Here is a 17,298-nt window from a genome sequence, read left to right on the forward strand (position 1 = left end):
CAGTTGGAACTAAGTTGGTAACAGTGTACATATCTGCTCAACTGTTCTGTATATTTTTGATAATTTGTTACGGATCACAGAGTCTTTCATGTTTTATGCTCATCTCATATTGATCTACATTGTACATGTGAAGTTGAGAAAGAAATATATTGAAAAAAAAAGACAACTTGGATGATGAGTGTTGTTTTTAATAACATATTCCATGTAGCGAAATTCCATGTTTTTTGCAGTTTTGATGTATGATTTTTGTGCGGCGTAGAGTTCTTCTTAAATTTGACGAATTTTGTAGCCACATTTATTTCGCATCTGATACTCATGCTGGTTCAAAATAAATGTACATGTATGCGCAAATGAATACACAACAAACATATGCATAAGTACACATGAGCACACACTAACATCAAACAAACAAGCAGATACTCTAACACAGTGTCAGCCACTTCTTCAAGCTTCATTTATGATGTACGGCGGCCCTGTTAGCAATTATGCTCACCTATACTCTGTTGCGCAGAGTGATGGAAGCTGAGGGATCAATGTCGATACAATTTGAGTTTTCCGCAAAAAATAGAATTCTCTGTTTTGTTGTTTGCAAAAATCAAACAATAGATTGGAACTGAAGCGATAACAAAATTTGAGGGGGGGGGGAGGGGGTGGTGCAGATGTGGGGAGACATCCATTTCCCTCACCGTCCCCACCCCCTTCAGTTGCAGCTTTGCTAAATCCCAGTTTCTCACTGGCAGCCAACTGATAAACATGGCATCTCTGGTTTACAATTTTCACCTGAACTCGATCTTCACGTAGTATTCTCTTTTGAAACAAAATGAAAAGTGGATTAATTACATCCTTGATATATTGATTGATGAGTTGTAACAATTTCTGTGATATAGTATTACATGTAACAGTAAATGAACAGGATAGTTGTGAGATTATGGTATCTCATATTGCATTAATATTCTGATCGTTGTCAAGGCCAATACTTGTAAACTCTTTCTGGTTGTTTCTCAAATTATTGGATTTCACAAAAATTTGTTCCATTTCATGTCATCTGATAAATAGAGCAAATAATGCATTTCTGTTCTAGTTATTAGTAAAATTAGACTGCAGAACTTTTTTATGGTACAACATTGGTTTTTATTTCTTTCATCATACAATGTAGTTTTGGCTGTTATATTGGGGGGGGGGGACAACAAATGAAATGAGAGGTCCTACAACACTGAGTTGCATGCAAATTGAATTTCATTGATCACGCAACATGTGCATGATCATGAGTTCGGGCCTTCCATGGCCAGATTCATGTGTATATTTAACACCGCCTGACAGTACCATCTCAATGCCATATCAGCACCATGAGCAGTGAGGTGTGAATGTGAATGTATGATCACAAAGAACAGGGGAACTACCTGCAGTGAGCTCTTTCATAGTACCCGTATATTATATAAATCACATGTAGCATCTATGCCATCTACATAATCCATATCTGACATAATTCTGAAGATTTCATGATTTCCCATATTTTGCCCTATGTATGCATGCCTACTATGGGCAAGAGCTGTACACGATAACAGCCTTTAGTACAGTCTACAATGAGAATTGTATAGGAAATCAATAACAGCATCTGTGACCTTAGTCTGGAGTGATATGGGTCACCTTGTCACCATTTATAATTGATTATTTTTAGTATGTTTGTTTTTGTTGTTGTTGCATTGTAAATTGCATTGGAAAAGTAGCTCACCAACAAAAAGGGAAACAAAAACCAACAACAACACCAAAACAAAACAATGCCAAATATCCACCATGCTGTGACCCCTCAATGTTTGCACATGATGACATGCTTGCCTGGTCTCATGGGTTACCTTTACGACAGACACTAGAAATACACCTGGAAGAGAACTATGGTTTCTCATCGCGCTATGTGCCGATTTCATGTCGAATCCAGCGTATGATCTCGATTAACTCATTCCACAGCTTCTCTCTCACATATACATACAGGCCAGATTGCTTACAGGAGACTCAAGGGCAGTAATAAATCACTTGTGTGATGAACCAGTCTCTCAAGTATGACAGTTGGTTTAATGTTACAGCATAATACTTAAAGGGGAATGAAACGTGAATTTACAAGTGGATTGACTGATGTCTCGTATGAAGAACAGTAAAAAAAAAAAAAAGTAAAGAAAATTTGACATTTTCACTTTTTCAGCATAACAAAGAGTACTTGGCCGACCTCTTTCAGAAAGCAAGGGGAATAATATTACTCTAAAGTCTTCATAACTGTCAGTAGTTATTTAAGTTTGGGGAATTAATACTTTTCATTAAAAATAAAATTTTGTTGAATTTTCCATATAGGTTTTTTTGTTTTAACATCATTCTTCATATTTGATGTCACAAACTGTGGAACCATTAGTCTTCTCATCCAGTGATGGTTGCACCAAAACTTTTGAACTTCATAACTTTTGATGAGATTGTCTGATTCCCCTCCAACTTTCATTGATATGTTCTACTAATATTTCTGCATTCACTCAATCAACGTGTATTTCGGGAATTTCTTTCCCCTTTAATTGTAAAACACACATGATGCTGACTGTGAAGTACTGGTATATCAGTGCATGTCATCTTTTGAAGGGCATATGTCTGGTGTGTATGTGTGTGCATGTGCCTCAATATGTCTTGCAAGCAATACAAGATAGTGACTCCATATTTACAAACAATCGCGGGGTTGAGACCAATTTATCAAAGTGTACAATGTATTTCATTTCTGACAATGTCTAAAACCATGAGAGTAGAAGGTAATTTATAAGCTCACAGCAATCGGCAGACTCCTCAGCTGTGTACACTCTACTTGAAACCATCAATTTATTAAGTGTGGTATAGACTCTCAGTGCCTTCTTGGATGTAGTGATTACTGTAAAACGAGGAATTTTCGCGTGCATTTTAATTTCGCGAATTTCGCGAATTTCGCGAGCGCCAAAATTCACGAAATTAAAATGCACGCGAAAGCTTTTGTCTACACTACATGCATTGAATGCCAGTAGCAATTCGCGAAAATTTCATGCCACGAAAAAGGCTGTCGGCTCCAATTCGCGAAAATTTCATGCCGCGAATATATCATGTTTTACAGTAGTAAAAAGGCACAAAAGAAACAGAAAATACATTGTATAAAATATTATTCAGTAAGCCTTGCAACAGACTACTAGAGGCTCTGTCAAAACCAGTTTACTTGTAAGTATATGTACTTAGAATGGCTTGTTTTATTTTATTTATCTATTCCGTTTTTATTTTCACAGGGTAGCCCTTTCAGTTGAAAAACTGATTGACAAAGGGGCCCTGCATAAAACAATATGAAATACTTACAAAGTTACATACAAAAGTAAAGTAAAATGATAAAAAGTGTCCACTCCACTTGCATGCTTAAATATCTTATGATATCATTCAAATATTAATCAACAGCCAAAAAAAAAAAAAAATCATCATGCAAGTAAATCAAATCTGAAAAAGCATGAAAAGCACTTCTGACTTGTTATTCACCGTTTTGTCAACTGCAAACGCTGAATAAATAACAATAATTCTGATGATAAAAATATGTCTCGTTTGTAGATGGGTACGTGCTCTTTACAAATTGTACAAGACAAATGCACAGATGATCCAACCAGACTGATTGATTTTAAGTGCCTCCATCTGTGTCTGTAGGGTTTTGAAGGGTGAATAAACCCTGCAGCTGCTATGTGATTGCTATAGATCAAAGTGAAAATGCTGCTCTAGCTGTGCCATACCTATTTAGGCATCTGTCTTGAATGCATCAAACTATGAACCCCACACAGCTGTTTCAATTTTTGGTGCATCATATGGCATCTCGGTGATGAGGAAAACTTGGGAGCTGCAATGTGGAGATCGATGACCATGGAATATTTGGGCGTCTGGGTTAGGCCTATGAACTGATGAAGAAAATGGAAGAGATTCTCAGACGGACCTTTCTTGGGCAGGTGGTATATTGTGGTATAAAGTGAGCTCACTGAAAGAGAAACTGACGCTTTGCCCATATGAGGCGAATTGCCTTTTTGAGCATTAGCCAAATTTTCTGGCCTAACAACAGCAAACAGACTATTACTCTTTTATCTTTTTTTTCCTTTTGTAATGTTCTTCGTGTTCTCAGATAAAGATATATACACAATTCATTTCCCCGCAAGCAAAACAAAGGAAGACGAGAGCTATAAAAGTCATGCATGATTGATATCAAAGCAATTCAGCCAAATTGCTGCTGTGTCTAGAGCGTGTGAATCTGTGAGTGCAATACTTCATTTAGCGTTGTATGGTCGTGTATGCATGCTGCTAGCGCCTGGTGCTATTTGCAAATTGCCATCAATTTTAATGAATTAAAGCATCTTGTGCACAGTGACTGTCTGGACAGCATACGTGACAAGTGCCACCCATGAAAGATATTACTCAAATACAGTTTCCTGTAAGAAAATTCAGTTACATAGCAATGCATGAGAGTGAAAATATGCAAATGATCTCCTGGATGAAAAAAAAAGTGATGAGATTTTACAGCCAATATTTTGATTAATTTCTCAAGTAAGGCAATTTGTTTTCATTTTACATATTTACAATGAATAGGATATACTTGTATTCCAGAAATTACTTGTTATTCAAAACTTTCATAACACGTTTCTTTGTAGTGTGTATATTTTCTATAAGCCTAGATGTTTTGTGAACTTAACTTCTTATCAACCCATTGCAGTCTCATGTTAATGGTTCTGCATGGCAATTTTAAGTTACATAGGCCTACTAGCTCGGTGTATCCGTTGGACAGAATAATCCTGATGGATGATAGGGTAGGGCCAAAAACACCAATAAACCTGGGGGGTGTTTCATCAACGTTTGTCGGCGCTGACAACTTGAATCACCATAGTAACAGTCAGTGACCAGAGCATCTCAGCCAATCAAAACCAAGGACCTTGCTGAAATTGGTCAGCGCTGACAGTTGTCGGCGCTGACAAGCGTTGATGAAACACCTCCCTGCACTATTGTGTTCCTTTGACATTCTGATGGGATGTTCAATCCTCAACACATTAATCGAAATGCTGCACCTGTCATGGGTAATTCTGTAGTCCTTCGGATCCTAATCTGTATTGGAAAGATTGCAACACAGACTTTTACGGATCGGAAACACTCTCCTTCCAAATTAGTAAGTTGGTTCTGCACTGCTGCCATTTTTGGATTGTGTGTTGCTACGGCCTGATAGACACAGTCCAGCTTTGGGAGTTTTTGCATGGTTTTAGATCATGCGTTAAGTTCTGCATGATCAACTTTACAAGGCCTGCAAGGGATTTCTGCATAACTTAATTATTGGTAGAGCTTAGTGAAACAGGACTAAAAGTTAGCATGTATCAATACAGTTTCACATGAGTGAAGTCAACACCCCTCCCCCAGGAATGTGACCTCTAACAAAATGATGAGTGATCAGCCTATACATTGCATAATATTTTGTTCATAGATATACTGACAGTTAAGCATGGACTCTTAAATGGTGGCACTGAAAAAAATGTTGAGCCTCCACGGAGAATGAGTGCAAAGACTGCTACACGTACGTGATCAATTTGTGTTCCCTGGCTCCCAACATGAAAGGGCAGGGTGATGGTATTGTACACCCCTCATTATAGTTTGGCAGAACTTAGCGTGGTCAAGGTCCCACAAGTCATTTTCTTCTAAATTTCACTAGACTGTCCCCCCCCCCCCAAAAAAAAAAATGCATGTTGATCACGCCACATAGTATACGCTGAATATTGCCCGAAACATGATAATAAGCTAATAAATGCTGGTAGGCTGTTATCTCATGCTACTATACCCAGATCAACCTAACACAATGTGTGTCAGAAGTCTATATTCTAATATCAGACATCCATAATTCCTTTGATAGGTTTCACTCTTCACCTGATGGACAGTATAATGTAGATGGAGGTTTGAAAATATGATACTGGTGATGTTGGAAGTCTCTCCCCACCCTTTCATAATGAAGGGATGGGGTAGGGTGTGAAGAGGAAAGCTTATTTCTTTCCACTGCATCTACTTTTTTGACCAAGGATCGATTGCTCCCACAAGACTATTTGCCCTGCAAGCCTTGCTTTGCTCTCTATTACCACAAACTTGTTAGGTGAAGGCACAAGCAGACAAACACTGGCAAAATACCTGGCAAATATTTGAAAAGGTACGAAAGAGAAAGAATGTAGGGGAAGAGAAAGAAAGAAAGAAAAAGAGAGGGGTGGGGGAGGGGGGAGAGAGAGGACAAATAGCAAAGCAAACATTCAACAAAAAAACCCATATCACTGTCATTGTGTTGCTTGTCTTCATTTGACATATGTCACACCAGATTTCACCTTTCCTCTCAGCATAGTATACCACATTGTCATTGCCATAACACACTGTGTGTATGTGTGTGTTTAGCGGTGGTGGTGGTGGTGGTGGTGGGGGGGGGGGGGGTGGAGGGATTGAGGTTCCAGCATGTGGGTCAGATGTTCATCTTCCAGGCACGTGATCAGGACACCATTTCGTAGAGTTCTTAAAAAATTACTATGTTACAGTAAGACTAAAAAATTTGTCAAGAGAGACAAATAGAAGTGTGTGGTGGTCTGACCCTGATTGTGGGTGATTGGTCATGTAATATATTTGAGCTGTTCATCAAAAACAGATTTGAAAGAAAAAAAATCCAAAGCTTACCTGTCAAGTAAATTGATTTATCAGAAGAAGAAGAAAAAAATTACTGCCACAGAAACAACATGGAACCTCAACTTTGAAATACATGTTGGTATACACACACATTTATACTTGGCTCAAGCAAACTTCAATCCCATGTCCATACATGAACCTATGAATGAGGTAAAAATGCTGTAATGACTACACATGATCATAGATGCCAAGTCAGAATGTAGAAAGGTGTGAGATTTCCTTTGGGGGGGGGGGGGGGGGGAGGGAGAGGGTTTAGGGTTGTTGGAGAAGGGCGTGCCCCTCCCACAGTAAGGAGTTCTGAAATCACGGTCTGGTACATTTTGAACATTTTATTTCAGCTTATTCAGAAGAAAAATGCAATACATGTATTGCCTCAAAATGTGATTTTTTTTTTTTGGTTCCTGTGGTTGAATTTTATGTTGTTACTGTTTTTGCTTTTTGGTTTTTGGTGAGGATGTTAGGTGTGTGAACATGATCAGAAAGACTCTGGAGGTGTGAGCCTCACTCTTAATGCATGAAACTTGGCAGGTCTACATGATACAGTCTTCACAAAACCACAGAATCCTAAAATTGTCTCGTAAGGCACTTAAATTGTGCCATGGATGAATAGAGCAAGAACGCTTCCCAGATCTCTTTCTATGCTCTGACTTCTAAAGTCCCTTCAAGACTTATGATAAGAAATAGAAAGTACACATTCCTTATCTACCTCTTGGGGGGCATCCTTTAATGATCTCGTTTTGATGGAAGAATTGCAAGAATGGTGCAGAGGAACCTATTACTGTACGTGAATGAGATAAAGAGACAAATATATTCTGCAATATAATGGAAGAGAATCACACATTTTGATTGGCTTCTGTTGCTGTACAATTGGTCTGGCGTTCCTGGTGTACCGTTTGGCCTCAAACTTATCCTGCTACTACAGTATGCAGTGATAGAACCTTTCTTCGGTCAGTTCCTGCCTGGCCCTTTCCGAATTCTGAGAAGAGGGCAAGGTGGTCTCAGTAAACTTATCTCTAGACTAACAACTGAAAATTCCAATGCGGCATCAAAGCATTTTACACTGTATTGTTCATGGCTTTGAATACTGAAGGCATCTTCCAGGGGTTGTAAAGATAACATTAAGAATTATATTTTTCGTTAGACTGTAAGATTCTATTAAACTCTATCAACCCCCCCCCCAACTGGGAATATGAGTCTCAACAAGAACCTCTTTATCATCAGGTTGGATATGGCTAGATGCCTGAAATTGGGTACTATCTAATACTGCTGGGGCCATTCTGTTTAATAATAATAATAATAACAATAATAATAATAATAAAAAAATATATATATACATATACACACATAATATATATACATATATATAATATATATATATATATATATATATATATATATATATATATATATATATATGTGTATATATGAATTTAATACCCGATTTAACAAGATAGAATGCCCCATAACATGGAAAGATTTCAGTGGTCTCGGGCAGTCGTTGTAACAAGGTTCCCAAGCACATCCATATCAATTATCATCATCATTAATATCAACATCTTTGCCAATAACAGGTTTACATCTGTTTGCATCTAGCATACAGATATGTCAATCTTTTTTCTTTTCTTTTTTTCTTTCACCATTCTCCTGCTCCTGTGGATGAAAGTACTAATTTACCCCCATAAATGTTACATCACAGCTGCAAAATTCTGTGATGTAACAGCCATCATCCATGAAGTGGCATGCTGATTTTCGGTTTTTGTTTTTTGTTTTTCCCTTGCTAAGTCCAACAATGCTTTGCAAACAATAAAGGCATGTACCGTGTCAGAAGGCGGTCAGTTTGCAAGTCACTCAAGTCACCTGCAGAAGGAGGGTTGGTCTCCAGCTCTGTCTCTTGTTATGCAAATTATCCCCTTTCAACCCTGCGTACCACTCATCTGACAAGTGTACCCCTATCTCGTACCAGGCCCCGCTGTCAAAGGAATTGGGGGGGGGGGGGAACAATGGGATATTTTGTCCTACTTGTGGTGACCCCTTGCTCTCTTTCGATTTTCTGCACAAACCTTTGAAGTGTTCACTGTAGATTTTTGTGATGAGAATTACTGTGATTGCCAAAATGATTAGAAATCAAGCAGTGAACTCTGGATTTCTGTGTAAGCCATGAGTTTCCATCAGCTCATTAAGTGTAGGAAAGTTCAAATGCATGAATTAGTGCTCATTCTTGACTTTTGATTATTACTTTGTTTTAGTCCTCCCCATAAGTAAATTGTAATTTGATACAATGATCTTATTTGTCAATCAGTTACGATGTAGGAAAGTTGCTATTTAAGGGCATAGAATTTCAGTCTTAAACATCATGGTTCAGTGATTAACACAAAGAGATTTAATTCCATTTTTATATTACAGAAAAAAGAGAGCCGACCTTCAAAGCATTATGACTAATTACAGTACTCAGAGAAACAGTCACGCAGGCTGCATGCAGGGAGCACTTATAGATAGCATGTCTTCAAAATAAATATGCTATCTAAATAGATGTTTTCAAAATGTTTTCATGAATGTTTTCATGTTTTCAAAATAAACAACTGAAAATATTGTATATAGATTTGTTCTATAGTGTGGACTTTGATTTGCTCATACAAAATGTATGACAATAATCACAAATATATTGCAGTGTGTTCTGCAGGATGAGGATGATGTTTCACACTGATGTACTACTAGTACTTCTTGCCAAAGTTGTTTGCCTTAAAGAAAAACTAAATCATTAAAAAAAAATCATTCCCTGTCTAGTCTACATCTGACAGCATTGCTTAAAGCAGATGCTGTCATGACTCTGATCATATACAATTGGAAAATACAAAAAAAAACAAAAACAGAACTTACTTCTTGCTTCTTCTTTTTTTTTTTTTTTTTTTTTTTTTTTTGAAGACAAGCAATCTTGAATGAATTTTCCCTAACAATGAATGTACAGAAACTAGTATTTCCCTAGTATTTTCTTATTTTCTTACGGTAATTTTGTGCAGAGAACTATGATTAACCACATTTCATAAATTCATGAAAATTTTCATTAAAAAAAGAACAATCAGAAGGCACAAAGTAAGACTACATCATACTCAATGAAGGATATCTTTACCAAGCGTTCATCGCTTTTGACCCATCGGTCCACTTTATTTTGCGGCACATAGATGTTCATTCTCGACAGTTGATTATTACATGGTTTTTGTCTCCTCCATGAGACAATTGTAATTTGGTACAATCATCTTATTTGGCAATATTACATTCTTGCATATGTTCATTCTGTAATAAATGTCTATAACCCCAAAAAGACTGCCAAAGAATGAACTGCATGTCACATAACATCTGTAAAAGATATAAAAATGAAAATGTGCATTTGGCTCATATTAACACTTAGCCTAGAAAATGCTATAAACCACTGATATACTAGTATACTGTAACATATGATATATTCACGGCATGAAATTTTTGCTAAGTTGAGCCGATGGCCTTTCAATTTTTTGGCATTCAATATATATATTATATATATGTATATATATATATATATATATATATATATGTATATATGTTTTTATATATATATATATATATATATATATATATATATATATATATATATATATATATATAATCATGTATTTGGTATGCCCTGTCCTCTCTGTCAATCATTGAAAAGCAAATAACTACAAACCAGAGTCATTTGTTTTGCCCCAGTGGTCCGAGAAGATTGTTAAGTTTGTATACATTACGTCCTTGAAAAATTTTAAGATAACACTCAAAACACAGTCCTAGAGATAATTTTAGCAAATGCACGACTGCAAATAAGCTTCAGTTCTAGATAAGGGCGTATATGTTTTTTTTTTTTTTAATCTTTGGCAGCTGTCCAAAAGATGGAAGTGACCGCTGAACAAACATGTCAAGGTAAAAATTGGAAAGCTAGTAGTCTTATAACACATAGTAAGTACAGAACACTCCTGTTATAAGGAACATGGTTATAACAAAATTCCAGTTACAACAAAGTAAAAATTCAGGCAACATTTCATTTGTTCTGTTATAATGCACACATCAGTGTGGAAGAGTTCTTCATATCTTTATCTCTTTGAGAGTACAAAGTATTAAAAACTCAAGCATCATTTTTTTTCCCCCTGAACAAATAGATTGGTTTGGAAAAAGGGGGAAAAAAACAATCAGGGTATTAAAGTACCATTCAGTGACCGGTCGAAAACTGGTGTCGAAAAATCGAATATTGCGTGGAAATCCCGTCGCCCGTCGCCTATTCCAACGGAAAAATGAATAAAATATCAATATCCTATTTTCAACTGAAAGTGGAACACGGGATAATGGATTTGCTCTGAAATCCTGTTTTCCGTGTTTCATTATGATGAAATGGCGGGAAATGACTCAAAATCCTATTTTCTCAATATTTCATAAAATAGGAAATGGAAAACAGGATATCGGTTCGATATTCGTTTTTCTATTTTCCATTTGCAACGAGCGACGGGATATTGAAGACCGCCCCCAACGGCCACTTTGTTTCGACACATAAATCAGTGGTAGCGGTTCGGGATTATTCAGCGTCTAGAAGAAGAAGACTATACCTTGGCTACGATATGCTAGGCACCTCATCAAACTACCAGCCGGGGGTCTCTCCCACCTCCCTGGGTGTAGCTTTTTATAGCAACGTGCTCTGCTGCGAAACGACAAGTTTGTAGAGACTTCCGACCGTAATTATGCGATATTTCCATCTACAGAAAACCTTTTTCTTCTCTGACTGAAACTGTGATGAACTAAGAAAATAGTTTCAGATGAAATCCTCGAATTTCAACAACTTCACCAATAACAATGTCGGTGATTTTCAAAGAGAAGCATGAAAAGTAGGGGCAGGTAAAGAAACATGGCGTGTAGCTCTTTGTAGCGACGTGCTCTGCTGCGAAACGACAAGTTTGTAGAGACTTCCGACCGTAATTATGCGATATTTCCATCTACTGAAAACCCTTTTCTTCTCCGACTGAAACTGAGATGAACTAAGAAAATAGTTTTAGATGAAATCCTCGAATTTCAACAACTTCACCAATCATAATGTCGGTGAAAACCGTGAGAAAGGAGGACAACAGGGAGAATAGTACCAATCATAGCTTTTCTTGGGGGGGGGGGATGGAACTGGTAAATTATTCAATGTAGGCCCTTCTCATTTCCAAACCTATTCAGCAATTCTATATAATCATAGAGACTCTGTTTTGAATTTGTTTGTTATTTATGACCAGACCATTGCGCTACATACTTCATTCTAAGTTTTTTTTTTCTTATTATGCAAACATCTAAGATTAGTCTAACAAATTTATAATCATATTCTACACAATGTATACACCAAGTGAAATCCTCTGTTGGTTATGATTCACCTCTTTTCTCACCGCATGTTTCTTTACCTGCCTCTACTTTTCATGCTTCTCTTTGAAAATCAGCCCTAACTTTGGCTTAAAGGGCAATTTCTTCCCATAAGTGGAAAACGAATAAATAAAATAAAAGATAATAAAGGGGAAAACTGTCTTTCTTTGATTATGTATGCGCGCTTGTGAGTTAATTGTCTCGAATTCATTGTTGGACATGTATCTTTGATTGAATCAGTTTATGTTTTTCTATAAAAGGTGCTTTATTAGCGGTATGTTACATTGAATTTTCTGTCATGACCAGAAATAGGTGGACAGTCCATAAAACAAAATATAGAATGTAGTCTCATGGTCCACCTAGTGGTTACTTCTGGACATGCACCATCACATGAAATTGAAATGGAATGATCACATGAAAAAGCAAGAAAAGAAGGGGCACCTAAAGAACTTAATGGTGAGAAAAGGGATGAATCATAACCAACAGAGGATTTCATTTGGTGTATGTTTTGTGTATAAATTTGTGAATCTAATCTTAGATGTTTGCACATTTACAATTACCTTAAGGATACAAGATGTCAGGTTTTCCCTGGTGGTGAGCTTCCCTATGTTGCCGGGTTGGAAAAAAGCAATCAAATTCAACTGAAGGAAGCACGTCAGGAAGAACTTGAAGACACACACATGAAAAATAATAATAGTAGATAATAATACAAATAATTTCAAATTGAGCATGTACACCAGGTGAATTATTGTACATAAAACTAGAAATACAATTGTGGGGAATGGTATTCGTCCCACCCCCCCCCCCCCCCATAAAAAAGTCACTCCAGTATAACCAAAAAAAAAGTGTTATCAGAGTACATCTCTGAAAAAAACCCACAAAAACAAATATAATTGCGCACTGTTAATTAATAATATGTTCTTAGCACCCAAATCCTATCCGATGACCCAAAACCTCTGCCCCCACCCCCCAAATAAAAATCACCGTCAGACAAATTCACGGTACCAGGTATCATCAACGTACCCAAACCATCTTAGATATACACAATAAAAATAAAAATAAAAAATGATTTCAAAACCTTAGCTTCGTGTATCGTTAACCTGAGACTCCATTACCCAACGTGTTCTCTATGAAAATCCTTATGTGGTAATACATACACCATTTTGCAATTAACAATGTATATGCACCGAAATTCATAAATACTATTGGGTTTTGAGAAGAATGACTAAAAAAAAAACATAACCCCAAACCCCCCCCCCCCCCCCAAAAAAAAAAAAAAACCAAACAAACAGTGAAATACTGGATCAATTATATGTATGTCCTACACATAAAGTCTGAAACCCAGGGACAAAAAGGTTGGATCGGAAACAAAATTAAATATAAATCAATCAATCATAAATCAAAATGTATAAAAAATTATCTTAAATTCAATTCCATTGTACCTACGAACTGAAATATATCAGTCATGTGAATGGTGTTCGCCCCCCCCCCCTCCCCATAAAAAAATTCTGTGTGTCATAGTAACCAAGAGCAGTCATATAAAGAGTAACAGCAAAAACAAAATCACAATCCTGGGCCCCATTTCATAAAAAGTTTATATGACAACTCACTGCTGGAATGGCAATTGTCATGGTAACGACAAGAATCCAGCTTCTTGATTGGCTGTTTGCTGTGGGAAGTTGTCATTCAGGCAAGAGTTGCCATCCTAACATCTTTTATGAAATGGGGCCCAGGTCCTAGCACACTGAAAAGGGAAACGCAACTCCTCTCTCCGTTTTCACCGACATTGTTATTGGTGAAGTTGTTGAAATTCGAGGATTTCATCTGAAACTATTTTCTTAGTTCATCACAGTTTCAGTCGGAGAAGAAAAAGGTTTTCCGTAGATGGAAATATCGCATAATTACGGTCGGAAGTCTCTACAAACTTGTCGTTTCGCAGCAGAGCACGTTGCTATAAAAAGCTACACCCAGTGAGGTGGGAGAGACCCCCGGCTGGTAGTTTGATGAGGTGCCTAGCATATCGTAGCCAAGGTATAGTCTTCTTCTTCTAGACGCTGAATAATCCCGAACCGCTACCACTGATTTATGTGTCGAAACAAAGTGGCCGTTGGGGGCGGTCTTCAATATCCCGTCGCTCGTTGCAAATGGAAAATAGAAAAACGAATATTGAACCGATATCCTGTTTTCCATTTCCTATTTTATGAAATATTGAGAAAATAGGATTTTGAGTCATTTTCCGCCATTTCATCATAATGAAACACGGAAAACAGGATTTTAGAGCAAATCCATTATCCCGTGTTTCACTTTCAGTTGAAATTAGGATATTGATATTTTATTCATTTTCCCGTTGAAAGAGCAGATGGGCGACGGGATTTCCACGCAATATTCGATTTTCCGTCACCAGTTGTCGACCGGTCACTGAATGGTACTTTAATACCCTGATTAAAAACCCTCAACAAACTTGGTGCTTACTGGTAACTGGAACGTGAGACTTTGCCAAAGTGGCTGAAAAAAATCTACACTTGTATTTGCACAATGTGATTACCATTCGAAGGTCTGCATTTCAGAACAAATTTGGCAACCATTTCAATGATCTATGATGATTCTTGAGTTGTTTTTTTTTAATAACCACATAATATTGGTTTCATTCTACTCCACTGCTAAAAAAATGGTTTACAAAGTTTCAGACTCAATCAAAGATATTTCATGAGGCTCAGCTGATAGATGTACTAGCTGGATTTGGTAAGTGATGAGTATCTGTAGAGCAATTTGGGGAAAAAAATGACAAGGATTTAATTTATTTACACATCAATTATCATGCAAAATGTAAGTCTATTTTCTTCAGAAAGCAACATCAACCCACTGAGGACTAGTCCAGAGTATACTCGGGTAGGTGTCTATGGGAAATGCAAGTTGCAGCAAAATCAGTCAGTCCTCAATGGGTTAAAAAAAAATTATCAGATTTCACACAAGAGCATCATTAATGCAGGAAGTTTATGTGCTTACTAAAAATTACAGACCCCTTCACTATCTTGGTATGATCTTGCACATCGAATAGGAAGCTATTTCCCATTTTAAAAATGTAGAGAGGAAAATTTTGAAACCATGGAACAAACTCATAAATCCTTTAATCTAACTTACTGTTGCTGCTTTAGTAAGTTTTCTAGACAGTGGCTTACCTGTGGATACTTGTGGTTGATACTGAATGCAGGCCTTAAGCCTCCGTATTCAGATCCAGATTCTGTTGACGTTTTAAGTTAGATGGATTATGGTCAGGTGGAATGGGGTCAAACTCAAACTTGATGAGCTCTGTCATATTATCTTGATACTGAAACAACTTTTCAGAAAGTGTCATTCTGTGTGTCATTCTTTGCAGATTACACTTGTGTAATTTCTCCTACACACAAATATACAGACACAGGCGCATGCAGATACACACATACACACACGCATACATACACACATGCACGACAACGATTCTATTCTAAGTATGTGAATACCACTTTCACAAAAATCAACCATGTGCCACCGCTGCGACTTCTGATGATGAACCTGCCTCAGGGCCGAATGATGGCACAGTATGACTTTACAGCTGGAAAACACGTAAGTAGACCTGAGGATATAAAACACACAGATGGAAAGAATATATGAATAATTGCTGTACATTTGAGAAGACTCCAGCATTTCGTGTGAAATGAGTGTAATTTTTTTAGGAAGAACAATTACTGTAAAAGCCTAAGTTTTCACTTGAGTAATTTTTCATGCTCGGCTTGGCAAAATGGATTTTGTGTGCTTTTAATTTCACGGCTTGAGTGAGCACTTAAGAAAATTGCTGTTACCAAAGCGGTTAAAATGGTACAGTTTTGGTTTAGATGGGGCTTCAGGTTTCCAACCTTGTGTGTGTGTGTGTGTGTGTGTGTGTGTGTGTGTGTGTGTGTGTTTGTGAGATGAGAAACCTCTTATGAAATATTAAACTAGAAATGTCGCTATGGCGACTGGTATGCCTCCGCCATAATGCATGATTCTCCTAATAGGTCTATAGTACATGTGGACAATGTGTGATTACATTTTCACAAAATTGGCAAAATATTAAAATGACATGTTTGTCACAAATGTATTGAATGTTTACCTTCCTTGACCTATGTTTAATTGGATGAATTGGAGAGCATGTACTTGGGGATTTAAGAACTTTAACTTGACTTTGACCATTTCATAAGTTTATGCACTGAGTAATTTTCAAGGTATGGAGAAAAAGTGCAATTTCTGTATTGAACAGTAATTTGTTATCATTTTCATCTGGCCTTTGATTTATAAGAGAAGCACTGTCAGGCAGAACATACATAAATTCAGCATGTACTAAGTTTCAAGATAACTTGAGCCACTTCCGAGATATGGAAAAAAAAGTAAGTTCAGCACTTTCACTTGATCTTTGACCTTTTGACCTTTGACCTTCTTGGCAAAAAAAAAAATCCCAGAGAATCTCTATTGGGTTAGACATGCATACATCAAGTTTAAAAAAAAAAAAATATCCTGCTGACATTGCATAAATATAAGGAAAATAGTAAGATTTTGAAGTATTGCCCTTGACCTTTGACCCCTGACCTTTGACCCCATGAACCCTAAATTCCCTAGATAACCACTGCCAGTCAGTAGATGCATATACACTATGTTCCATGAAGATACCTTGAACAATTTCCAAGATACAGAGAAAAAAGTGAAATTTTAACATTTTACTTGACCTTTTGACCTTTGACCTTTTGACCTCATGACCCCAAACTTTCACCAGAGAATCTTAATTGGGTAGTACATGTATACACTAAGTTTCAAGAAAATATCTTCAGGCATTGCATAGATATGGGGGAAATTATAAAATTTTAAGCATTTGACCTTGACCTTTTGACCTTTGACCTTGAGCATGTGCACCCAAAAGTTGATAGGCACAACTTCACCCCCTAATACACATACATGCCAAGTTTCATTAGGATACCTCAAAAGGTTTTGGTAGTTACCCTGTCCACAAAATTCATTACGGACGGACGGAAGGACGGACGGAAGGACGGACGGACGGACGGACGGACGGACGGACAACCCGAAAACATAATGCCTCCGGCACCACTTCGTGGCGGAGGCATAAAAACATGTAATTCTTAGAGGAATTCACAGTTTATTTGATGAAGAGTGGTCTTG

This window comes from Diadema antillarum, unplaced genomic scaffold (assembly GCF_040938485.1).
Source record: "Diadema antillarum isolate AM-2024a unplaced genomic scaffold, OU_Dant_1.0 seq00001221_RagTag, whole genome shotgun sequence".
Lineage (NCBI taxonomy): Eukaryota > Metazoa > Echinodermata > Echinoidea > Diadematoida > Diadematidae > Diadema > Diadema antillarum.